The sequence below is a fragment of the Procambarus clarkii genome, chromosome 30 (assembly GCF_040958095.1).
Source record: "Procambarus clarkii isolate CNS0578487 chromosome 30, FALCON_Pclarkii_2.0, whole genome shotgun sequence".
NCBI classification, from domain to species: Eukaryota; Metazoa; Arthropoda; class Malacostraca; order Decapoda; family Cambaridae; genus Procambarus; species Procambarus clarkii.
Genome location: NC_091179.1, coordinates 2,742,130 through 2,769,914, shown reverse-complemented (window position 1 = coordinate 2,769,914; position 27,785 = coordinate 2,742,130).

The window sequence follows — 27,785 nt, the reverse complement described above, 5'->3', positions numbered from 1 at the left end:
ATGTACCTGATTTTGAGGACCCGTAGACAGATGTTCTTAGTGGTGAGCCTCAGGACGTAGAACAGAGAAGTGTACAGACACCTTGATATGTATGAGGAAGTGTTTGATTGTATAGAGTGTGAGTGATGCAATGTAAGGTGAGAAAGTTATGTATTTCTTGCAGGAGATATTTTGATATGCTTGTTAGTTAACTCCATGCAGTGAGGAGGCAGTAGGCTGTGGGCCTAAAATTGAGCAGCAGCCTAGTACAGTTTATTTCATGAAAACTTGATATTATATTAGAGTGTTGTCGGTTTATAGCAGCCTAGGGTACAGTACTGTAACATTATCTATATATTTTTCTTATTCTATTCTAAGTATTGTAGTGTAATGTTTGTATGTTGATAACGGATTTTGTTCTCGTCCTCGTGAGGATTCCCAGAGAGAGAGAGAGAGAGAGAGAGAGAGAGAGAGAGAGAGAGAGAGAGAGAGAGAGAGAGAGAGAGAGAGAGAGAGAGAGAGAGGGAGAGAGAGAGGGAGAGGGAGGGAGGGAGGGAGGGAGGGAGGGAGGGAGGGAGGGAGGGAGGGAGGGAGGGAGAGAGGGAGAGAGGGAGAGAGGGAGAGAGGGAGAGAGGGAGAGAGGGAGAGAGGGAGAGAGGGAGAGAGGGAGAGAGGGAGAGAGGGAGAGAGGGAGAGAGGGAGAGAGAGAGAGAGAGAGAGAGAAGCGTGTGCAAATCGGCTCGCAGCAGAAAATAGTATAGTGAAAGGGAAATAAGAGATCAGCCTGTGGGGAAATCTAATGCAGCCTGTGGCAGCTAATCTCTCTTTTCCAAATTGATTTAATAAAATAAAGTTATGTCTTATTTATTTTCTTAGTAAGTAAGAATTAATTAAGTGGACTGTATATACTGGTAAACTGCCTGAAATCTTCTTACACACTATTGGGAGGGACAATTGGTAGCCTAAACCACTTTGTTATGGCTCCTTCTTAAACTACCAATTGTTTACCTTTTAATCTGTTATTTCAGTATACCACATGTAGTGGTCTAATCTACTTCATAATAAGTAATTATGACTACTACTACTAATAGTATAATGTCTTAGCTGTGCCAGTAGAATGGGCCTAGTAAGGCGTGTAGGTGTAGCTTCAGATTGGGTGTGGCCCTGTGCCTCCTGGTGCCACGTAATGGCGGCTTGTGGGAATGACAAAGCTATGCAAACAATAGTAATGTGTATGAACCAACTGTCTGCTCAACTTCTTGATGCTCCTCTCACAATTTACCTGTATGGGATGCAAGGAATTAATCAAAGTTCCCTAAACATATCAATTACAGGTATGACATGAACTGTGAGGGTTGTAAATGGGGTGTACACGTACATGTGGTTTGGGTTGTTCATACATTATGACCGACTTATTTTTATAAATGAATAAATGTGCACATTATAATTCAGATACAAAATACTTAATAAGCCGGATACAGTCGTTGATGTGATGGTTGTTAGGCTGTGTAGCTGGTGTTGACACGTAAATGGGGTGTCTAACTGTTTACACCAGTTAGCCAATACAGTGTGGTCGGCTGCTGTGTTGTATTGTTGTTGTCAAGATGGAGCGCGAGCCTCCCTCCCTCTCGGGCAACGCCCTTAACGCTGGTTCCTCACTCAAAGTAATTTTACATTAACAAGGGAACCTAACTACAATACTGTGTAAATAATTATATTCAGTCTTATTGATTACTTTTTTGTTAACTCTAGAGACTAAACTAGTCTATTAACAATGTTTCATAATGTAAATACACGATGACTTCCATGACGTCACGGAGTCGATGACGTCACGGAGTCTCCCATTTTCCATCCTGAAGGGAGTACAGACTAGGGGAGACTGTTATTTGTGTGTGTGTGGTTGTGTGTGTGTCGGTTTCCCGACACAGCCAAGAACAAGGAGAGTGTGAGAGAGTCACGGCAGCTCATGTGTATACATGACCAATAGGCCAGATTGGAGCTGTTCCCCAAATGAAGGTGATGTTGAACCCCTCTCCGAGTATACAGTGATTACAGAGTGATCTCCCAACTTATTATGTGCACCCCAGTGTCTTGTTCGTTGAATGACGATAGCAGTGGTGTGATTGCCGTGGTCGATCTTATTTTATCAGGGAGTGGTTGGGGTCTCTGTTCGGCAGAGGTCAATTAAATAAAGTAAAGTGCAGTATCAAGTTTATAAAATCCCTGACCCCTAATAGCATATACACATGTTTATTAAATACAATTACTAATTTGGGGATAAATTAATTTGGGGTTTGCAAATCCTTCTTTCCTATTTTATTTAAAAAACAGATTGGTGGAAAAGTCTGGACTGTGGCGGCTGCCGGAGATGGTGGTGATAGCCATAGGTGGGAGGGCGGGAGTGAGGTCCGTGCTACTCCACCACAGTCTCCGCAACACTGTCCACGCCCTCTACCTCGCCCTCCACCACGACCTCTACCTCGCCCTCCACCACGATGCCTCAATCCACGCCCTCACCCATGCCTTCTTCCACGCAGTGCACGACTCTCCACTCCAAACTTATTTATGCCTCAGGTGGCTCCTGGTCGAGGAAGGTGAGTACCAATCTGTGTTCTGTGACTCTCTTAGCTCTCATGTGCTTATTCATTTGTTGAAGTTAAATAGTTTACCTGCTCTTCTCTGTCATGCTCATTACTAAATCCATCAGCGGATACTACTTTCATTATTAGATTGATTCATTGATTTCCTGAATTGAAATTGAATCTATCGAATGATTTTTTCAATGATATATCATATTATGCTGTTTTTCTTAAATATTTGAAGAGAGCGTTCGCTGGAGACCTCCATTACCTACACCAGAAAATATGCATGTAATGAGTAGAAACTTAGATTGACTGCCAGCTATGTGCTTCCAGACTCGTAGTGGATTCGAGTGGATCCCAGGATATATAATCTATAGTGAAAGAGAGACAGAGAGAATTGTAATATTACACAGAGAAATTACACTAATGTCATTTTCAATGAGAAATTGAACTGGAGCTATTTGATGACTGGAATCCATGATCGATTAAAATCCCAACCGCTGGCACTCGGGTGTAAAATGACCTGCCTTAGCCAATCTCCTCGCTTTCCTTGTGTTAAGTCATCGCCTTGCTTCACGCTGATTAGTTCCCACAGGAAGTACGGTTTCACCTACAACTGGAGCCTCTAGCACCTAGATTCTTTTGGTTTCCCTTGTCTTGGCTGTCCCTTGCCCCCCCCCCCCCCACCTCCTGAGGTCTCCTCACTGCATAATGATTACTGTAATGTGGCAAAACACATTCACATTTAAGTCACCTGATTTCGTCTGACTAAATCACACAGGCACGAATCAATAAACACGAAAATGACGGCTGCCGGACGGGGAAAACTCTCATACAGGATGTAGCGTAGCCTAGGCTATCTAGAATCATGACACATACTACCTATGAGGGGGAGTCACTGTACACATCTGACTTGTCTAACAACGTGCAATCATGAGGAATCAATCCATTAACATAATGTCTGCTGACATCAGTTGCATCATTATTAATAGTGGCGCTCATATACAATGTTTTGTGAACATTCATCGTACTGACGTAGATGTTGTGATGGAAACATTTGTAGATGACAGGACCTAGATTTACGAAGCTCCATGTATTTCTTCGTAAGAAGGTGTGCTACGAAGGTTCCTAAGTACGCCCTAAGAAGATGCTTACATGCAATTCAGGTAGATATTCCTACGAAGATATTTGGGTTTTGGGTCTGGTTTTCCTGCACGCCGAAAGAGGTCACGACTGTGTTTCGTTTGGCCAATCAGAGAGAAGGCAACATTCTTCATCATGAAGATTTAGCCAATCATGACACTGGCTTATCGGAGCTCACCTGCCTCCCATTTACGTCGAATTATCTTATAAAATTAGTATATTTCGAAGTAAAACTATTTTTTTTTCAACTTCTACAGCCAGCACCGACATTGTAGTAAACAAATATGTTACTTTTTTGTTTACCTACGTAATTCTAAGAGATACTGCGTGTAGCTTTCCTTTTCGCTCGGAGATGTGCTGACAATTATTTATATATATTTATCTGAATTTACCCAAGAGCCTTTAACTATCTAGTGGCCTCGACGAAGACAGAATGCCGGCGGCTTGTTAAATGGCCCGCCAATTGTCTTAATGATATTTTTTAGCTGGATTTTGGCATTTAAGCCTTCAGCAGGTAGGCGGTTCCATGGGTTTATAACCCTCTTGATGGAAAAAACATCTGTTTTCAGTCCAACTTGAGAGGACATACTCTCCAGCACTATCTGTGATTGCCCTGTTAACAGTGACTTTATACCAAATGGTATGAGGTACTTTGAGTTCTTTAATTACTTCATACACTCAGGAATATTGGAAGATATTCTTGTGCTGCACCCAGATTTTACCAGCGGGGGCTAATATTTTTTTTTTTTTTTTTTTTTTTTTTGCAGGGATAATCCTGCCCGGGCCCTAAGCCTCTGGCTGGCCCACTAAGTGTTGCTTGTTTCTGTTTTACTTGGGCGGAGTATGAGTATTTATGACTCGTATGGTCGCTTCAGTAAGATTTTGCCATATGTGTTTAACAACTTCCTCTGCTCTGTTGAATCTAAGTTGAAATCTTAACGGGTTTGTAACTGTGCACTGTGTTAGATAATGTTCCAGTGGTCTGTCAGGCATTTCTCCACAGTTTTGACATTTCCTCTCATCTTCCGGAACCTGTAAGCCTATTTCCCATGCACATGGGTATCCAAGCCTGATGCGATGTAAGTGCACTTCTGTTGTTCTACTGCCCCCTATCATCAAACTAAGTGGTTCGTAGTTGGTTGAATTCTTGTACCAACCCGCAGATCCTGATGTTGCAACTGCTGTGTTGTGGTCACTGTACATCTTTTGCATTGCTCTGTTTCGAATTACTTTCTTCATCTGGGATAGACTCTGTGGTATGTAAATGTCTACATTTCTCCTTTTAGTAGCAAGTTTTGCAGCTTCGTCTGCAATGTCATTTCCTATTAGTCCCACATGACTTGGCACCCAGTTGATAAGTACCCGTCGGCCTTGTCGTTTGAGTGTGTGCATGAATGATAAGACATTTGTGATCAGATGGATGTTATCACATATGTGTTCTTGTTGCAAGGTTTCAATGGCGGTTCTCGAATCTGTATGTATGATAACATGTTGTCGGTGTTCAGCAAGAGCATGTTCCAAAGCCTTTTGAATGGCTAGCATATCTGTTTGTAAAATCGAACACCCATTTGAGAGCCTCCAACTATTCACAGAGTTTCCTGCTTTAACCGCAGCTCTGGCTTCTTGTCCCTGCTGGTCTACTGATCCATCTGTGAAGTAAGTGAAGCTGTCGGATGCCATGTTTGCTTCTATATGCATCTGTGCAATGTTACGTAGCAGATGAGGATTTGTCCGGTTCTTCTTTCCTTCAAGAGCCATAATCTTAAAGTCTGCTGGCAGAGATTCCCAAGGGGCTTGTATAACAAAATCTGCATGTATTTCGTCGACACCCCTCTCAGTGACTGTGTTTGCCATATCGAATGTATCGATGGTGTTTATCGCACAATGGGTCCACCTGTTGCCATCGGAGGACTCTTCTGTCCAGAGTTAGCGCTCCAGTGATTATATCTTTAAGTGAACTGATTCTAGGTCTAGTCAATATCTTGGTCAGCATGCACGCAGCAATCCCTTTTACCCTTATTTCAATCGACGTTAGCTTTGTTTCTAGTCTTAGGTTCAGTATTTTAGTCCATCTGGGAGCTCCTGTTATGATTCGCAATGCATCATTTTGAAGAACCTCAACGTTTGCCCACTGACCAGGAGAAAGAGTGAGTAAGGCAGGCGCTGCATAATCAACTAGGGAACGAACGGCGTGTATGTAAAACATTCTCAACACTCTGTGTCCCGCTCCTAGACGGGGCCCTGTGATTGCTCTCATTATATTTATTCGTGATTTTGCTTTCTCCTTTAGATATTGAATTTGCTTATTGAATGTCATTTTAAAATCAATCCACACTCCGAGATATCGATAATGTGTAACCCACTGAAGGTTAATGCCTTGAATGCGTAGGTGCCTGTCTGGAGTGTTGCCACCTAGTCTCATCGCCTTAGACTTCTGTGCAGATATTTTTAGCCCTAAAACACTGCATTCAGATGTTACTTTATCTAAAGCACCTTGAGCGTTATTTAGAAGTGAAGGACCTGTAATGACTAATGCTATATCATCAGCATAGCTTAGCAAATCAACCCCTTCTGTAAATGTCATGGTAACAAGGTTTTCCACAACGATGTTAAAAAGACTAGGACTGAGGACTCCTCCTTGTGGAGTCCCATTCTCGTGCAAGTGGTAGTCCGACACTTGTCCTTGCAACTTTACTCTGGCATACCTGTGACTTAGGTAATCTTGAATCCATGCTAGCATTTTTCCCTTTACACCTTTTTTAACTAAGGTGTGTAATATTGCTTGCGGGCTTGCAAGTTCAAATGCTTTTTCTAGATCAAGGAAGATCACTATAGCTGGACCCGAGTTAACTGTTCCTAGTAATGTTGCTATGCAGTTTGCAGTACCTACTCCTCTAGTGAAGCCAAATATGTGTTTATGAAGGTCTCCAGTCTTCCACAGTAGCCTATTTAAGACCATCCGTTCTGCAGTTTTACTAATGCATAATGTTAATGAAATGGGTCTGTAATTGCCAGGTTCGTTCGGCTTAGGAATCGGTATGATGTCTGCTTTCTTCCAAGAGGTTGGTAGTTTGCCTTGCTGCCAAGATGCATTGATGACGTCCAATATTCTAATAGATCAGCCTCACATACACTATTTTGTTTTCTCCTGATTCCATGTATGACTGGCCGTCCTGTGATATGGGGAAGTTGGATGAGCTGGTAGGTGGTTTTTGATCTACACTGTGTGGTCCTTCATACAGAATAGGGAAGCAGCAAATTGCTGTGTATACCTTAGCATGTTAAAAAAAAATACATTGTTTGAGAGGAGTCTTGTAGAAAATGGTAGGAGTAATTATAATTTAATGTTTCCATGATTCAGTGCTTAATTCTTGTGAAAATCGTGAAGTTGTTGTTTAGTCAGAGTGGATTTGTTTTTTTGTATTGAGGCTGGTATTTTCTCTCTTGATTCCATGTGTGCCTAACCATCCTGTGAGATGGGAGTATTAGATGAACTTATAACTAGTTTTTTATCTACACTGAGCAATCTTCCATATAGAATAGGCTAGCAGCACATTGCTGTGTATACCTAATCTTCTTAATAAAAAAAATCAGTAATAAAGATTTTAAATTATAGTTTGTATTATTACAAGTAATATCCTTATTAAATCATGTTAACCATGGATCATTAAAATTAAGATCTCATGTTGATGTGTAATAGTCATATTTGTTTTCAATCATTCATTAAATTGTGCATTATGTCTCAATTTTTTCACTTCTCTGGATACACTGTACAGTACAAAAAGATAGAATAAAAATAAACCAGTAATATTTCTTGCATTATACTTTTTATCTAAATAACTGCATCAATATTTTTACAGCTTTGATGTTCCTAGAGTCAAACTTAATCTGTGTAAACACTATGCAAATAAAGGGACCTAGTCTATGGAACTCACTCCCAGGGTTACCAGATCCAAATTGCTAAAAGTAGCGAGCTGGCGGTCAAAAAGTAGCGAATTTGCAAGTAGAATGGCCCAATTTTTTGTTTAGTCAAATCAAATCAAATGTTTATTCAGGTAAAAGTACATACATACAAGATGAGTTACAAACATAATGTTAGATTTCTAGATGGCGACAGTACATACAGACAGACGACATTCAAATTTAGTAAGTTTATCTTCCTTCTTTGATAGAACAGACTTGATGCTCATCTGCTGATGACTTACCTCCGATATATTTTGTCTTTGTTTTAATGTTTCACTGTGTTTGTTTAAACCACTTCTATGAGCTCTTATCTCAGTTCTACAAACTTTACAATATGCCTTATTTCCATCTTCTTTCACTTCAGCCAACCACTTTTCAAACACGGGATCCTTAAGCCAGGACATCTGAAACGCTTTCTGGTATTTAGACCACTTCCCCATTTTTCACTTCTTTATCCTAACACTTAAGCAAATTCTAAAAGTAACAGCGGTAACTTCTTTTCTATATGCGGTAACTTGTGTCGAAATATCCTTCTGGAGGTCAGAGGCCACACTAACAATGAAAGCACAGATGAAGCTGCCAATTTCACTGTATGCTAATCTGCTCTAACGACAGTCTTTTGATTCTTGGAAACACCTAAAGAGAAACTTAGTATTTACAGTAGACAACAGTGGGAGGTCACTTAACATAGACAGTACCCGTGATGAAGTATTAATGGCAATTAAGGTTGGGAAATCTATAGCCCCTGGGGAGGATTATCTTGCCTTGCGGTTACTTTTTCTTATAGAAGTTCCTAGGATCAACGTCCCCAGGGGGTCGGTCTCTGACCTGGCCTAATGCGGTAAGTGGTCTATTCAATCAAGCTGTTGGACGCGGCTGTGATTTGTACACATGACATTATAAAAAGCATAAAAATCATCATTGAGTTTCTTAACATTAATAGCCCAACTTGTTTTTAAAGTAGCCCAAAAAGTCGCAAGTGGCGAAATTAAAAATTTGGGAGCGCGGGGCTCTGAAAAGTAGGCCAATTCGCTACTTGTAGCCCAATCTGGCATCCCTGCTCACTCCCTAATGAGTTGAAAAGCTGATCAAATTTTGCCTCATTCAAAAACAAAACCAAAAAGTACCTAATTTCATCTTCAGAGTTTCCTACCTTGTGCTTTATTAAAAATTCTATATTTCCCTCACTTTTATTCCTATATTTGCCTTCCTATATTTGACTATATTTATTCTATATATGTCTCATTGAAAAACAAAACCAAAACGTTCCTAATTCATCTTCATAGTTTTCTACCTTGTGTTTTAAAATTACACTGTATCTAGTGCTACCCAATCCCTTCATCTTTATGTACCTAATCCAAATAACGTAACCATTGTGATCATTGCTGTCTTCATATATATGCTATCAAAATGTTGTATTGTGCCTATTAATCTTTGTTAAATTACCAATCAAGCTGTCAATGCAATCAGAGCTACTGATGTGCTTTAATATACCTACTAATCTCTCTCATCTCATTTTTTTCTTGCAATGTACCTGTTATCATTTTATAAATTTTGCTAGAATTTACCTACTTAAAATTATATGTAAGATCAAGGACCTGCCCGAAACGTTGTGCGTACTAGTGGCTTTACAAGAATGTAAACACTATGCTATGTATTCTTACAAACCCAATGTACTTTCTTGTATATATATAAATAATTAAATAATTAAATAATTTATTTATTGTTACTCACAGCAAAATTGTGTAACAGGAAGAGGTCTTGGACCCCTTATTTCCCCCCGCTCTTATTTTAACAGGTCATAATAGTCCATACAGTCATAATTATAGGTTTAACTATTCAATGAGAGAAGTTTTTGAAGTGTTTACCCTTCTTACCTAACATTATTTGTGCAGCGGGGCACTTGGTGATAGTAAATATTCTCACCAGCCACCTTCTCTCATATTTCATGTTCACCAGTGTTTATTTACTTAATAACTACTGGTATAATATCTTGCTAATAGAATAATTCAAATACCATAAAAGACATATTCACTACAAGTTTCAAGCAGAGAATACATATATAACTAACACGAAGGACTCCTCTTCATGAGATTTGCCAACAAAAATCTTTTGTTTATATTAAAATCGATCCTCCGTGTTGTGTAGTAGAGAAAATTTGAGTTATATCCAATTTACATAAAGCTACGGGTGGTCGACAGCAACCTTAGCCGACGGAGCATACTTACAAAGGTTTTCCTTCTTAGTGTGCCTACGTTAATACCGACGTAGCCGCTACGAAGGCGCCAAGAAGAAAAACATTCGTAAGGTGCTTCTTGAATCTGGCCTCGGGACTCTTGAGAATTTTGCTAAGATTGCCGGTTAATCTTCGTGGATGCGCTGAGACAGGCAGAGCCAAGTTGGCAAAGTTGCAGTTTGCTTCTATGAATCTATTTCCACCCAACATTTTGATGTGATCATCATGAAAGTAATTAGAAATACAGAAGATGTACAGTGAACACAACTCAGCAGCTTCAACATCAGGATCTGCAGGTTGGAACAAGAATTCAACCAACTACGAACCACTTATTTTGATGAAAAGGAGCAGTAGAACAACAGAAGTACATTTACATCGCATGAGGCTTGGATACCCTTGTGCATGGAAAATAGGCTTACAGGTTCCAAAAGAGGAGAGGAAATGTCAGGAGTGTGGAGAAATGCCCGACAGACAACTGGAACCGACAGATCTAACACAGTGCAGAGTTACAAACCCAATAAGACTTCAACTAAGATTCAACAGAGCAGAAGAAGTTGTTAAACACATTGGGCATAATCTAACTGAAGTTAACAGGCGCCTGACAGCTGGTGGACAGCGCTTCGGATTCGTAGTCCTAAGGTTATGGGTTCGATTCCCGGTGGAGGCGGAGACAAATGGGCAAAATGTTTCGTTCACCCTGATGCTTCTGTTACTTAGCAGTAAATAGGTACCTGGGAGTTAGACAGCTGCTACGGGCTGTTTCCTGGGGGTGTGGAACAAAATAGAGGCCTGGTCGAGGACCGGGCCACGGGGACGCTAAGCCCCGAAATCATATCAAGATAACCTCAAGGTAACACTCGAGTCATAAATACGTATACGCTTATGCATACGCAAACGCTTAAGTAACATAGAAAAAAAAAGTAAAACTTATTGGGGCAGCCAGAGGCCTGCGCAGGAATATCACTGCAAAAAAATAAGACTTTTGCTTATCTTGTAATTATGATTTTCAACATTTGCATAAATTCCACACCTTTATATTTATTTCCAATGTGCACATCTCAGTGTCATGGTGCTTCCGTTATTAACTTCCTGATGGACAACTTGGATTCCCTACTAATGCAACATAACTGCCAGCACATTATAACTGTTGGGGCCCTCAACCAGTATCTCAAACACTGGGATTTTGATGAACTCTTGGCAGTTTTGATTCTTGAAAATTTTAAGAGGCTTGTCCCTCAATTTTTTTTATAGCCTGATGGAAACTATATAAATCATAATTTATATTAGACTACAAATCATAATTTATTCAGGCTATATATCATAATTTATATCAGACTATAAATCATAATTTATATCAGGCTATAAATCATAATTTATATTAGCTATATATTATATATATCATAATTTATATCAGGCTAGTTTCTCGATATTGTCATAAAGGACTTTTCCGCGAGCACAGTTCATGGATTGCCTGTCTACCAGCATTCATCAGAATTTTGAAAAAGTTGAGAACCATTCGAAAAGTCTCATCTCTAACCTTGACGAAGTTTGATTGGACTGGTCTGAACTTCAGAGCCTAGAACACTGTTGAGATGTTGTGTACAAGGCCAACATTATCAAAGTTTCACACCAAGCCCAAACTCTGGATTGCAGTTTCACTAGGAATCTCTATGACATACCTAATTATACCAAATGAGTGAGAGAGAGGCAATGGTAAGCTTGTGTGGAGGTCAGCCAGTTGTTTAACCTGACACTGACAGTCTTTATGCGAATATTATTTCCTATAAAATCTACATGCTGCTGCAGTCCATCCAGTAGAAGATTGGACTGAGCCGTAGGTGTAGACAAAGTGCTCGCGAGATCTTAAATTCTCGATGGAGGAGGCAATTGTTTCGAGAGTGACAGCTTTGAGAAGAGCAAGATTTTCATTACCTTTCTTGGTGACAGGTGTCAATGATACTTGAATGGTCGGGTACAGATAAAGAGGAATATTAGACAGGTAGATTGCACTTAAAAGGAATGTTGAGTTTAATAAGATTGTAGGCATTTTTGCTCAGCCATATTTCATAAATGGAGTGAGTTGGTATGTCAGCATCAGTCAATAGGGTAGAAGTTGTTAAACATATATGGCAAAATCTTACTGAAGCGACCATACAAGTCATAAATACTCATAATCCGCCCAAGTAAAACAGAAACAAGCAACACTTAGTGGGCCAGCCAAAGGCTTAGGGCTCGCCCAGGACTATCCCTACCAAAAAAAAAAGGCAATAGGGAGTTAACAGCATTAAATAATTTGTCTCTGAGCAATGCAGGAGATATAGGGTCTCTCATGACTTTAAGACAAAAGGTCGTGTTGATTTGCATGATTCTCTCTTTTTCTCTAGTATGGTTGGAAACTTCAGTTCTTTCCTCATGTTGATGATTCTTGTGCATCTTGGGGCACCAAGAATTATCCTCAGGGCTTCATTTCTGTACTACATCAAGTTTGTCCAACACCGAGGCGGGGAAGTTAATTAAGTGCAAGGCATGATAATCAACGTGAGAACTAACAAACATCATATAGAATAGTCAAGCACATTTAATATTGATACCAATATTCTTATCAGTAAGTGTTTTCAGTGGTTTTAGTCTTTCTTTTAACCTACGGTGCAGATCGTTTACAATGTCACTGTTAATATAATATATAATTGCGTGTAACAAATACTCCAAGGTATTTGTGCGGCCTACACGTTTCAATGCTCTGGATGTTGACCTTGAAAGTTAGAGGGACATGAGTTTTCTCTTGGGGGAGGGAGAATTCTGGATTTAGTTATGGGGATAATAAGACCACATTCAATGCTTTTTAGCAGCGAGTGAATCAAGTAGAGATTGCAGTCTAGCTTTGGTATTTGCAACATATACCCAAACGTCACGTATGTCATCGGCATAACAGATGACGGCCTCGTCAGGTAGTGTGGGAATATCAATTGTTAATTTGTGCATCAGAATATTGAACAGTGTTGGACTTAGCACTCCACCCTGGGGTGTACTCAGCTCAAAGGGTGCACATAGTTTACTTTTGACCTCCTTGAAAAGGACTGAGGCGGATCTGTTACTCAGGCAACCCCTGAGTCATATCAACAATCTTCCCTTAACTCCAAAAGAGGCTAGTTGTTCTAAGATTATTTCTCTGTTTGCTGTATCAACAGCAGTTTGAAGATCAATAAATGCCGTCTGAGAGCCTGGTCCCTCTCTGATAAAATATTCAGCAAAGCAAGTTTGTGTGCTTCTTCCAGGAAAGAAACCATACAGGTTAGGAGCAAGATAGGGCTTGATATGAAACATTAGTCTGCCGAGTATAATCCTCTCAAGAACTTTACACGACGTCAGAGAAATGGGTCTGAAGTTTTGTGAATTAGGCTTGGGTATGGGAATTATGAGTCCCTGTGTCCAGCGGCCAGGTAAGACACCCTGCCTTAGACTTTGATTAAACAGTTCTAACAAAGGGCAATGTGGCAGCTCAGTAAGTACTCTCATGGTATTGTATGTGATGTCATCCGTTTCAGGAGAGGTAGCCTTACCTTTCTTGAATGCATGTTTAATTTCAAAGGGGGCTATGCCATAGTTATCATCAGGCCCTATTTCACTACAGGCAATTTCAATATTGAAGTTACGATTTATTTTGGTACTAGCCAGATGGTGTTGTACATATAGGGGCAGGCTGCTTATACTGGCAGAGCTTGCATATTGTTTAAGCAGCATGTCGGCATAGTCTGTTGGTGAATGGTGATCAAGTTGACGACTGCTAGGATGAGAAATCTTTTTCATTTTATCCCACACTTAGGATGAGGATGTTGCATGATCGATGCCTTGCAAAAACTGTTTCTAGTGCTGGTTATACACCTGTTCCTTTAGCTCTCTAAGCTGTCGGCTGGTCTTAAGAAATATGTTGATGGAGTCAGTTGTTTTATGAGTTTTATACTGGTCAGCGAAGATGAGAACTCTGTCATGCAGGGGCTTAAGGCGTGAGTCAGTGAACCACCTCTGTCCCTTCCTCACTGTTTTGGGTCTTATGGATTTTACAATATTGTCATAAAAAGTGGTTAATTCAATGACCAGGTCCTCATATAATGCATTGACAGTTGACAGTAGTAAAGTAGTAAATGTTATACCATTCGGAAATGCGGAATTTGAAGTGCATATGAAAATTTTCAGGGATATTAATTATTTTTGTCAAAGTTTAGGGATTTGACATTATTGATAATGTATCAACTGAATATGGCAAAATGATCACTAACTAATTCGTGAACAATTGATCCTCCGACATCATTATCAATGAGACCGTGACCAATGACTTAATCAAGCCTGCCACCCACAAGATGTGTGACGTTAAAGGCGTCATAGTTGAATACGGACATGTTATAGTCTCTTAGATATATCACAAAAACCCTACCATTTCTATTTGTTTTGGTGTCACCCAGGCTAGTGTGTCTAGCATTAAAATCACCCATGACAATGGATTGAGAGCTGCTGGTGACTTTTGGAAGAGAAGCTTCCACCATTTGATCGCACCTTACATATACATTAACTAATTTAATAAAGCCGGTCGCTGTAGCATTCTGAAACTGCTGGTAATATGAGTCGTCACTGTTGTGGTTTTTAACATGTTCACATACTAGGTTACTATTAACATACGTCAAGATACCGACATCATGTGAACCAGCATTTGAGAAAGCTACATAACCTGAGAGTTTGGTTGGCGTTTTATTTTTTGTGTTTGCAGTGTATGGTTCCTGTATGCACAGTACATCAATTTACTGGGAAGTATTCAGGAAGGTCTACGGGAATTGCATGCTTCATCTCGCTCCCAAAATTCAAAAAGGGGGCCCCTCGTATTCCCTACTTTATTGCTTGGGAATAAGTTAGATATAAATTTAGGGAGTCTTTAGACTTAGACTTAGAATTTAGGGAGTCTTTAAACTTAGGCTTAGAATTTAATGAGTCTTTAGGTTTGTTGCTAACCTCATGTTAGCAACATGAGTCAAGGGTTAAAGACTCCCAAGGGAATTCAGGTTAAAAAGTATGGTTGCTTCAGGAGGGACAGCTGCTTTTGGGATATGTTTCAAGGCTCCAGCCGACGTCGCCTTGTAGATAAAGTACGATATCTGTCGAAATTAAACAGTGGGGAGATGTTTTCTCTAACAATGGTGTGGGTTGTTCATTTGGTTATAGGAACGTTGATACGCAGTGACGTCTTGATTGAAACTATATGCTATGTCTCACACTCTACATATGCCTAGTTTACTGCTGCTCTTATGGCCTGTGACATGGGCAGGTGCTGGCTTCGAGGGTGGACAACGGGAGGGGCCCACAGGAATGATCGGCAGCATCGGTAGTCACCACTTACATGTCTGGGGCAACAAGTGTTTTCAATCAATATATGGGTGTAGGTGGGTTGGTGAATGGTGGTGGTAGGTGGGAGCAGCCTGTCCTCTTTCAAAGAACGTCGCATGGTGATCGTAGGCGTTACATAAGGTCTAAAACTGTCGTACTAGAAAATGGAAGCGGCTCGTGAAAGTGACAGACTGTCCCGTTTTCTATTTTAGGCCCTCTGGTAGGTTAGGAGAAGACACTTTAATTTAACTGTTTTCTAGACGTTGGGAACCTTTTGGGAGCCTCCCGAGCTCAGTGGCAAGGTGGCCAAACGGGGGAGGGGGGTTACCGTGGTTAAGGGGGCATATCAAAAAATATAGTTATAAATTAAAATTGTTCAATTTGCTTATAAATTTTTTTATGAAATGGTTATAGAAAGGGCTGCAACTGGTCCAAGTTTCACCATCACACCCTAAACAGAAAAGGAGAAAAAAAATACACAACGTATTATGCAATGAATGTTCAACATTCTCAAATAATCTCAGGGAACACATGTGTCAACTAAAATGTCTACTATGTGCTGTAGAAGCACAAACTCTTGTAATAATTGTAATATGTATGTTCAATATATTTATATTTAATTTTTTTATTTTTTTTTATTTTTATTTTTTTTTATTTTTTTTTTTGGCCAATTTTTTTTCTCGTTTGTTATCAAGGGATTTGCATGGAACTTGCACACCTTGCTCAATGGATGCCTATCTGCACGGGTGCCAATTATGAACGAAATCTGTCGAAGTCAAGCTCAGCTACAGGTGGCCGAACTTGGATCTTTATTTTACTCTGGAAAGTAATTTACACCTTCAAATTACTTTAGAGCTTTCATTTATTATTCAATGTACATGCAAATTACACCTTATATGTAGCGTTTGTGCTTCTACAGACTCTAGTAGATATTTTAGTCCAAAGTCTATTTGTTGATTTTATAAAAATTCATAAATATCATATATTGCATATTTTTTTAGTAGGGTAACTTTGAAAAATTATATTATTGCACTAAACACTTTTTTGATAAAACTGATCACTAGAATCCTTTATTATGTGCTTAATTTAATATTTGAGTGTTATAGAAATGATTTTAGTTGACACATGTGTTCCCTGAAACTATTTGAAAATTCGTTGCATAATTCGTTGTTTATTTTTTTTCTCCTTTTCTGTTTAGGATGTGATGATAAAACTTGGACCAGCTGCAGCCGTTTCTATAACCATTTCATAAAAAAAAATATAAGCAAATTGAACCACTTTTAATTTTACATCGATATGCCACCTTAAGTGGAGCAGGAGAAGGGGGTAAAGTGGGCACTGCCCAAGATGGGGGGGCTTGTTCACGTTTTACATTGAAGGGGTTCAGGATGACACTTATGCACTGGGATTATTTTCTTGTATGTCAATGCACAATGTTGAATGTATCATGCACTTGTAAACAGACTCACTCTGTGTATGATGTTCTCAACACACGATATATATAGGTTCTCCCAAGAAACGAGATCCACGTATCTTTTTCAACGCATTAGTAAAGACTGGTCGGGTGACCCCCTCCCTCCTGACAACACAAAACCATCTTTTATCTTACTCTCACTGTAGGAGGTAAAAACATTTCATTCACTTGGACCATTGGAGATTCGAACTCGGGCCTGAAAAATACGAGATCTGCCAGTCCTTAGGTAGGTTTGGTTGTTATTGAGACAATCAACGGCTCCGACGCAGGTCAACATTCAATCCCCGACCGTATAGATGGGGCATTGAATTCCTTTCCACCATTCCTTCCCTCCGTCCCATCCCAAATCCGTAATTTGATCCCTTCCAAGTGCTATATAGTCGTAATGGCTTGGTGCTCAAGTTACAGCCCCGCTTCTGTGACAGTTAAGTCCACTACGGGCTCACCATAGCCCGCGCTACTTGGAACTTTTTGTTCCGAGTAGCTGAATCTTAAAGAGCAACAACAACGACTTGACGCCTTCCTACGATAATTCCTTTCCTACGAAGTCTAAAATGCTAGTTTAATTATCTAAAGAGTGTTTATCATTAGATTTTACGGCTGTTATTGACGATGAATGGACATGGACATAATAACGATGAATCAATATAGAATAGAATGGAGGAAGGAACATTGGGAGAAAAGGAAGAGAGAGAGAGAGAAGGCTGGATAATGCGAGGATGTGAGAACAGGAGGCATGAATGGGAAAGATTGAGGGAGGGAGGGAGGGAGGGAGGGAGGGGGGGGGGGGAATACGAGAGTGATGGATAATAAAATAATGTGAGGAAGAAAGACATACAGTATCCAGGCGCTGTTGGGTACCGTCACATAAAATACATTTTACATGACATGTCCATTTGAATGAAAGTATAAATATATATTGTATGATATAATTTGTATTTTCGAACACAATTTTTGTCCCGACCGCAGCAGCTTCAATAAACAGTGGCGTGAGGGTGTACAGGCGGTGTCTATACTGCAACAACGGGGAAGCTGACGCCCAACTCGTCCACAATATGAACATCAACTCATTCGACCTTCCCTGGGACGACCTTTTCCAAGGTAAATTATCAATGTTAGAAACTAGACATATTTCTGAACCTACAATTTAAATACACAGAGAAGTCACATTATCGCGAAATATTAATGAGAAAATCCACAGGAACGTTTAGATCATTCCACACGTGCTTAGATTTAGAGCGTGCATCTGAGAATACTAGCGCATAGGTTCGAATCTTCATCACGGCTTCTGTGGATTTTCTACATTTTACATTTCAACTTTACATTCATTTACATGAACAAAAAACAAATTTTTCCTATTTTTTTATAAGAAACCTTCATCATATCAGAGAAAACTATATAATGAAACTCCGGTAATCTGCCATCCTTTTAATCAAAATGCTCAAAGAGCTAAGCAAAGTTAAAGCTATTTTCATTAATATCATCAAACTCATTAAATTGCTGGAGTAATAAATATTTCTTATATCACTGACTTATTTGCCACTAGAGTGTGTATAGAACTGCCAATACCGAGCATGAAGGCATTTGACCGTCATGCTGAAGCTCCTGAACAGTATGAAACGTATTAAATAAAATCCTTTCAAATCAAATAGATTAACTATGAATTCCTAAAGACTCTAATTTATATAAAAGAGAATATATGTTGTCTGTTGTTCTGTCCTAAGTAGGAAGCCAGACACTTAGGGTCTAGCCTCATTCAACTTTGCAAGATAAAACATTAGGGGGGTAGAGGAGTGCCACAAGGCTAGTCGGGCTTAGCTCTAGTGCCACTCATTAAGACTTATGCAGTTTTCATGGTTTGAAATAGCCAACTTAATTTTCATAGAGTTTTTTAACAGCTTAACGGAGCTTTGTAATATTAAATCTTGTAAGAGAGAAAAGGGTAAAAGGGGACGGGGAGAGAAGAGATGTTAAGGAAGAGGGAAGGAGAGAGGAGAGGGGATGAAAGGTGGAGAGTGTGGAAGAGGATAAAGGGGGAAGAGATTGGAAGAAGGAGGTGGAGAGGAAAGGAAAGGGTTGAAAGGAGGGAGATGGTAGGAGAGGTGGGGGATGCTAAGGGAGAAGGGAAATTGTGGGGAGGAGAGGAGAAAGGGAATACGTAAAGAGAGGTGAGGGAGGGGAAAGATAGCTAGAACAGGGAAGAGAAGAGAAAGGAAAAGGAAAGAGAAGTGAGAAATGAGAGGAGACAGAAGAGGAGATGAGATGAGGAATGTTTGGACTTTCGGAATATAATGGGACAGAAGGGGAGGGGGAGAAGAATAGAGAGAGGGAATAGAGGAAGAAAGATGAACGAGAGAGTAGATAGAGAGGGGTGTAGTACTGAGCTACACCTCATACGTCTCTTTGAAACGGTTGCTTTGACACTTTCACACGACGTTTCATTCACATCCGCGCGGGATTTTGTATGCATACTAAATTGATGTCACGTCTGTGACGGGAGAAAACATATTTTTTTTGTTTAAATTGTGTTAAATACGATTCCATTTAAATGTTTCTGATTGCTTTGACAAATTGAATTTTCATAGATTTCGATTTATTTTCATTTTGATTGAATTATTTTTTGTGACATTGCATTGGAATTTAGCTGTGTAGTTTACAATATAGCTCATTTCGTGAGTATAAGTATAGATGCAACACCTGTGACAGGTAAAAACGTGTTTTTTTGGGAAAACCAGTGCCATCTGTTGCACTTAAGAGCAACACACTCTCTACTAAATATGTTACGATTCCATATAATTTTTTCCGATTTCATTGATAAATTTACTTTTCTTAGATGGAGATTTTTTTTTCATTTAGATTTAAATATTTTGTGTGACATTGCATTGAAATTGAGCTTTGTTGTTTACCATACCATTCATTTTGTGAGTATTATTTATATTTTTTTATTTTTTCATTGTTTATATTTCGGGTTTTTAACTGTTTTTCTTATATTTCAGTGATGGGCACATCAGATCATTTAATGTTTACAATTTTCTGATGGGAACATCAAATCATTTGGGAATGCATCAGACGAGGGAGTGGAGAATGGTGGGAAGGACGAGGGGACGGGAGTGGAGGATGGTGGGGAGGATCAGGGGGACAGGGTAGGGGGAATGGTGGAGAGGACGTAGGGACAGGGAAGTTGGGGATGAGGGGACAGGGTAATAGAGAATTGTGGGGAGGACATGGGGACAGGGGAATGGGGGACTGTGGGGAGGACGAGGGGATGGGGAGGGGAGGGGGAATGGTAGGGGGATGAGTGGACAGGGAAGTGGGAGATGGTGGGGAGGAAGCAGGGACGGTTGAGTGGGGAATGCTTAGGAGTGGAGTGACGGGGAATGGGGGGATGACAAAGGGACAGGGGAGGGGGGGATGGTAGGAAGGACGAGAGGACAGGGGAGTGAGTAATGATTAAGAGGATGAGAGGTTGGGGAGGGGGGGAATGGTGGGGAGGACTGGAAGACAGAGAAAGGTTGCTGCTGAGCCACAGCAAAGTGTGGCCGGGTGCAGCTAGTCTATATAAATAAAAATGGAAATGTTCGTCTGTTCAAAATCGCAAATCTCCGAAAGTTCTTCACCAATTTCTTTGAAATTTTCACACAACGTTCATATCGCATCCGAGCGGGTTTTTATATACATACTATATAGATATCATGCCTGAGACAGATTTTTATTTTTAAACTGTGTCTTTCATTTTTTTTCAAGTGAGGAAAATCTTCGAAACCTCTTTACCAATTGCTTTGAAATTTTGACACAATGTTGCATTCAAATAGGCGCATGTTTTCATATACCTACTATATGCATGCTTCATCTGTGGCAGGAAAAAACATGTTGTTTTTTTAAACAGCGACATCTGTTGGACATAATAGCAACACTCGCTATACTAAATATGTTACAATTCCATTTCAATGTTTCTGAATGCATTGATAAATTGAATTTTCATAGATTTCGATTTATTTACATTTTGATTTAATTATTTGGTGTGACATTGCGTTGGAACTGAACTGTTTTGTTTACCATACCGTTCTTTTCGAGAGTATAAGTATAGATGCCACACCTGTGAAAGGTAAAAACATGCTTCTTTTGAAAAACAGCACCATCTGTTGCATTTAAGAGCAACACATGCTCTAATATATATGTTATGATTCCATTTCATTGTTTCCGATTTCATTGATAAATTGTTTTTCATAGATATCGATTAATTTTCGTTTTGAGTTAATTATTTTGTGTGATATTGCATTGAAATTGAGCATTGCTGTTTACCATACTATTCATTTTGTGGGTAAAGTTTATTTTTGTTTCATTGTTTTTGTTTATTTTGTTTTAGACTGTTTTTCTTATATTTCAGTGATGGGAACATCAGATCATTTAATGTTTCCAATTGAGACGGGGGAGTTGGGGATGGTAGGGATGAGGGCACAGGGTAATAGAGAATGCTGGGGAGGACATGGGAACAGATGAATGGGAGTCTTTGGGGAGGACGAGGAGACGGGGGAGGGGGGGTGGGAATGGTAGGGAGGACGAGGGGACGGGGGAAAGGGGAATGGTGGGGAGCACTGGGAGACAGGGATAGGTTGATGTGGCCGGGTGCAGCTAGTCTATATAAATAAAAATGGAAATGTTCGTTTGTTCAAAATCGCTAATCTCCGAAAGTTCTTCACCGATTGCTTTGAAATTTTCACATAATATTCCATTCACATCCGGCCCGGTTTTTATATACATACTATATAGATTTCACGTCTGTGACGGTCAAAAAACATGCTTTTTCTGAAAAATTGTGTTTTTCATGTGAGGGAAATCTTCGAAACCTCTTCACCGATTGCTTTGAAATTTTGACACAACGTTGCATTCGAATAGGCACGTCTTTTTGTATAACTACTATATAGATGCCACCTCTGTGACAGGAAAAAACATGCGTTTTTGAAAAACTGCGCCATCTGTTGCACATATTAGCAACATGCATACTATACTAAATATGTCACAAATTCCATTTCAATGTTTCCAATTAAACTGATAATCTTTATTTTTATATGAAAATATATACCTATATTTTATATACCTACTATTTAGATGCCACATCTCTGCCAGGTAAAAATATGTTTTTTTTTTTTAAACAGCGCCATATGTTGCACGTAAGAACAACACACGCTATTCAAAATACGTTACGATTTCATTCCAATGTTTCCGATTGCAGTGATGAATTGATTTTTCATAGATTTTGATTTATTTTCATTTAGATTTAATTATTTTGTGTGACATTGCGTTCGAAATGAGCTGCGTTATTTACCATAGTGTTCATTTCTTGAGTATAGTTTATTTGTTTCTTTTTTCATTGTTTTTCATTTCGTTTTTCAACTGTTCTTATTTTTCAGTGCAACTGTTGGTGAAATTGAGCTGTGTCGATTTATCTACGTTTGAATTGAAATATTTCGTTAGTATTTTTTGGTTTTGTTTTGAAAACAAATAAAACAAGAAAACACGTTTATTTCACAGCTGCAAATGTGCAACAAACAGCTATGAATGCACAGGCTACAACGTTAAGTGCTTTCTTCACGTTATATCAAATGACGCGTTTGCAAAAACACTATTTTATTAAGAAGTGCCTACGTATTACACGTGGAATGCCAGTAGAAAATCATTTGAATGGCGCAAACGAGGAGAGCGAGTCGACCGACAACCTGGCATATTGAAATAAACTACGACAGGCAGACATCCACTGTGCACCCCAATCAAGATGATTGCTTCTTTCTTCGCTTGCTGTTGGTAAATGTGCCTGAATACACGTCTTCCAGCAATTGAGATTTGTCAGCGGCGTAACACATGCCACTTTCCGTACAGCATGTCAAGCTCGAAATTAATTGGAGAACGACCGACACTAGGAAGTATGCATTAATGACATGACTAACACGTCACATCCAAATCAAATTTGTGCATTGTTTGCAATCATATTGACCACCGGCTGTCCTTCATCTCCAACAGAGTTTGGGAGAAATTTAAATCGCACATGCTGAAGATATTGTCCGTCGAATTCGCAAGGAAAATTCAAATGTGAACATGGATTTCACTACAGAAATCTACAACGAAGCGTTGATAATGATTGGAGATTTGTGCTTAGACACCGCAAACAAAGTCCTCAATCAATTGGAAATGCCATCACCGAATCGATCTGCTGCTGCTTCGTTCGATGTAGAATTACGTCGTGAACAACGTTACAACACGGGTGATCTGTTGTCGTATGTGCAATCAAATAATCCTAATCTAACGCTTGAGAGAAAAGGTATTTACATTCAAATAGTTCAAACAGTCAATAACAAGCTTGGAGAAATCTTCTTAGATGCTCCAGGAAGAACTGGTAAAACCTTTCTAATTAGATTGATTCTGGCAGCATATCGATCCCAAAATGGCATGGCCTTAGCTTTTGCATCGTCTGGAATAGCTGCGACATTGCTACCAGGTGGAAGAACTGCTACCTCGGCCTTGAAAATGCCATTGAACATGCAATTCATTGAAACTCCCACGTGTAACATTTCCAAAGCATCCGGCACACAAACTTAACAGTATTATTCAGTCTAACATTCAAAGCGAGGCTGGCACATACAAGTCCGTCGACACTGTTGAGGAAGTAGATGAAGCGGTTAATTATCAACAAGAATTTTTTAATTCACACGATCTGCCAGGGATACCATCACATGTACACCAATTGGAAATCAGCGTGTCAATTATCATGTTGCGAAATATCAACAAGCCAAAACTTTGCAACAAAACGCGGCTTGCAGTAAAAAAAAATAATCAGCGATATCGTAGAAGCAACAATCTTGACAGGACCTTTCAAAGGTGAAGATGTTCTCATTGTTCACATTACTATGATTCCAACAGATATGCCATTTCAATTTAAGAGATTGTAATTTACAGTTCGTTTGGCGTTTGCAATCGCTATCATCAAAGTTCAGATTCAAACTTTAGAACTGTGCAGTTTATATCTAAACACGGATTACTTCTCACAGGGACAATTATATGTTGCGTGTTCTAGAGTCGGCAAACCAGACAATCTCTATATCACCACAGACAATGGAACAACAAAAAATATTTTATACCCACAATGATTGTAAAATTAAACATATTAGAAATATGCACTTTCTCTTTTCCTTCTTTCCCACTTACCCAGACTGAGCCACAGCAACGCGTGTCAGGTACTGCTAGTATATAAATAAAAATGTAAATGTTCGTTTGTTCAAAATCACTAATCTCCAAAAGTTCTTCACCAACTGCTTTGAAATTCTGACACAACGTTCCATTCACATGCGAGTGTGTTTTATATACATATTATAGATGTCACGTCTGTGACAGATAAAAACATGCTCTTTTTAAAAAAAACTGTGTTTTTCATGTGAAGGAAATCTTCGAAACCACTTTACCGGTTGCATTGAAATTTTGACTCAACATTGCATTTGAAAACTCGCATATTTTTATATACCTACTATATACATGCCACAAGTGTCAAAGGTAAAAACATGCTCTTTTTGAAAAACAGTGCCATCTGTTAGCCGTAAAATGAATACACGATGAAATCTTCGAAAGTTCTTAACTGATTGCTTTGTATTTTAGACACAACGATCTATTCGAAATTACTCATGTTTTACATACTAACTATATAGATGCCACACATGTGACAGGTAAATATACGTTTTTTTTGAAAGACAGCACCATCTCTTGGACGTAAAATCATCACACTCCACTAAATATGTTACGATTCCATTTCACTGTTCCCGATTGCATTGTTAAATTGAATTTTCATAGATTTCGATTTTTTTTGTTTTGATTTAATTATTTTGTGTGACATTGCGTTGTAATTTAGCTGTGTTGTTTACCATACCGTTCATTACATAATTATAGGTATAGATGCTAGACCTATGATGGGAAAAAACATTCGTTTTTAAAGAAACAGCGCCATCTGTTGCACATAAGAGCAACACACGAAATACTAAATGTGTTAGGATTCCATATCAATGATTCCGATTGCATTGACAAATTTTGTTTTCATAGATTTCGATATATTTTCATTTTTATTTAATAATTTTGTGTGACACTGCATTGGAATTGAGCTGTGTTGTTTACAATACCGTTCATTTCGTGTATATAAGTATAGATGGCACACCTGTGACAGGTAAAAACATGTTTTCTCTTTTAACACAGCGCAATCTGTTGCACGTAAGAGTAACACACGCTATACTAAATATGTTACCGTTCCATTTCAATGTTCTGATTTCATTAAAAAATAGAATTTTCATAGATTTCTATTTATTTTCATTTTGATTTAATTATTTTGTGTGGAATTGCATTGGAATTGATCTCTGTTGTTTACTAGGGAGTGGGGATTGGTGGAGAGGACGAGGGGACAGGCGTGGGGGTTGGTGGGGATTACGAGGGGGACAGGGGAGGGGGTAATGGTGGAGAGGGCATGGTGACGAAGGAGTTGGCGATGGTGGGGACGTGGGAACAGGGTAATAGAGAATTGAGGGGAGGACAAGGCAACATAGGAATGGGGAGACTGTGGGGAGGATGAGGGGACAGGGAGACTGTGGAGATTATGAGGAGATGGGGAGACTGTGGGGAGGATGAGGGGATGGGGGAGGGGGGAATGGTAGGGAGGACGAGTGGAAGAAGGGAGTGGGAGATGGTGGGGAGGACGATGGGATGGTGTACAGAGGAATGGTTAGGAGGACGAGTGACAGGGGATGGTGGGGAGGACAAAGGGACAGGGGAGTGGGAGAATGGTGGGGAGGACGAGGGGACGGGGGAGAGGAGAATGGTTGGAAGGATTAGGAGACGGGGGATTTAGGAATGTTTGGGAGGACGAGGGAACGGGGGGAAGCGGGAATGGTGTGGAGGACTGGGAGACAGGGACAGGTTGCTGTGACTCAAAACGCACATGTGTTGCTGAACCACAGCAAAGTGTGGCCTGGTGCAGCTAGTATATAAATAAATATTTAAATGTTCGTTTGTTCAAAATCGCTAATTTCCGAAAGTTCTTCATTGACTGCTTTGAAATTTTGGCACAACGTTCCATTCACATACGAGCATGTTTTTATATACATATTTTAGATGTCACGTCTGTGACAGATAAAATCATGCTTCTTTTGAAAAACTGTGTTTTTCATGTGAGTTTTCATGTGAAGGAAATCTCCAAAACCTCTTAACCGGTTGCATTGAAATTTTGACAATACATTACATTTGAATATGCAAATGTTTTTATACGTACTGTATACATGTCACACCTGTCTCAGGTAAAAACCTGCTCTTTTTGAAAAACAGTGCCATCTGTTGGACGTAAAGGCAATACATGATGTTATCTTCGAAAGTTCTTCACTGATTGCTTTGAATTTTTGATACAACGTTCCATTTGAATATGCTCGGGTTTTATGTACCAACTATATAGATGCCACACATGTGACAGATAAAGACATGCTTTTTTTGAAAGTCAACACCATCTGTTGTACGTAATATACACACACGCTACACTTACGATTTCATTTCATTGTTTCCTATTGCATTGTTAAATTGAATTTTCATAGATTTCGATTTATTTTTATTTTTATTTAATTATTTTGTGTGACATTGCATTGTATTTTAGCTGTGTTGTTTACCATACCGTTCATTACATAAGTATAGGTATAGATGCTGTCATGGTTGTGTCATAGTTTGTGTGACATAGAGGCCTGTCAAGTATTTGGTGGCGGTGGACCTTTAAATATTGTCTAGGGGAATAGATGATTTTGAGCCTAGATGAGCCTAGGGGAAATCAAGGAGTAAGGAAAACAGCCTTGTACAAAGACACAAATTTATTGGCATAAAACACACGACGATATATATTCAACACTGTGAACTTTTTACAACTCAAATTCATGCTGTAGTGATATAAACCCCAAGTGGGCTCTGGCTACTCAATGGCTCACAATCCCAAACCTGGAATCGTGCACACAGCCACCACACCAGTCAACCAGGGACACATATATGAAACTTTAGGAAACCTGGACTATCTCTTATAAAACATCTCCAAAGTCTGCATAACTACTCTACTCAGTCTGTCATCCCTGTTTAGATACAAAGGAAGGCGTATCTGACTGTATGACCGGAGAAAAACCCTCAGATAGCAGGATCTGGTCGTCAGTGATACACCTCCCTTCAAATCTAGATAGCGTCCACCTCTCTTGCGTCATCGCCCGTTAATACTCTATTCTTTACATTTGAAAGCAAATCCTTTATTGACTTTATGTACCACATTTCCTCCACATAGGCTATTCCAGTTCACATTATTCCTAACAATCTCCAGCTGAGAAGGCACTGCTTTGCTGGGCGGAGTATTACTGGTGACTCGCGGCCTCTTTGATATCAGCTGTAGATATTTTCCTATCAGTCATTCTCCACTGTGTCCGCCAACATTTTATACTTGAAACTAACCTCCACAGGAGGTAGGTTCGTAATACCCCTCTTAAGCCTTGTAAAGAAACAAAAAATGAAAAATTCATAAATGAATTACACATTTTTTTCACATAGAATTAACACCTCAAACAGATTTCATAATTATTTTGAACAAACAATGATATATAATAGACATTAGTTACACAATATCTCTATACACAATATCATTAGATACACTATACATCTCGGTGCAGTAGTACAACTCTAAGTCACCCAAGGTTTTGGCAATCTAGAAAGTGCATCTGCTACTATATTTAATTTTCCTGGAATATGTCTGATGACCAGATTATATTCTTGCAACAGTAAAGACCACCTTAATATCCTCTGACTGGAATTTTTCATGCTAGCAATAAATGTTAAGGGGTTGTGGTAAGTAAATACTTCAATAGTATTGGCCGATACATAAATGTCAAATTTTTTAACAGCTAGTAATAATGACAAAGCTTCTTTCTCTACTATGGAGTAATTCTGTTGACATTTGGTAATCGTTTTAGAATAATAATGAATTGGATGATTA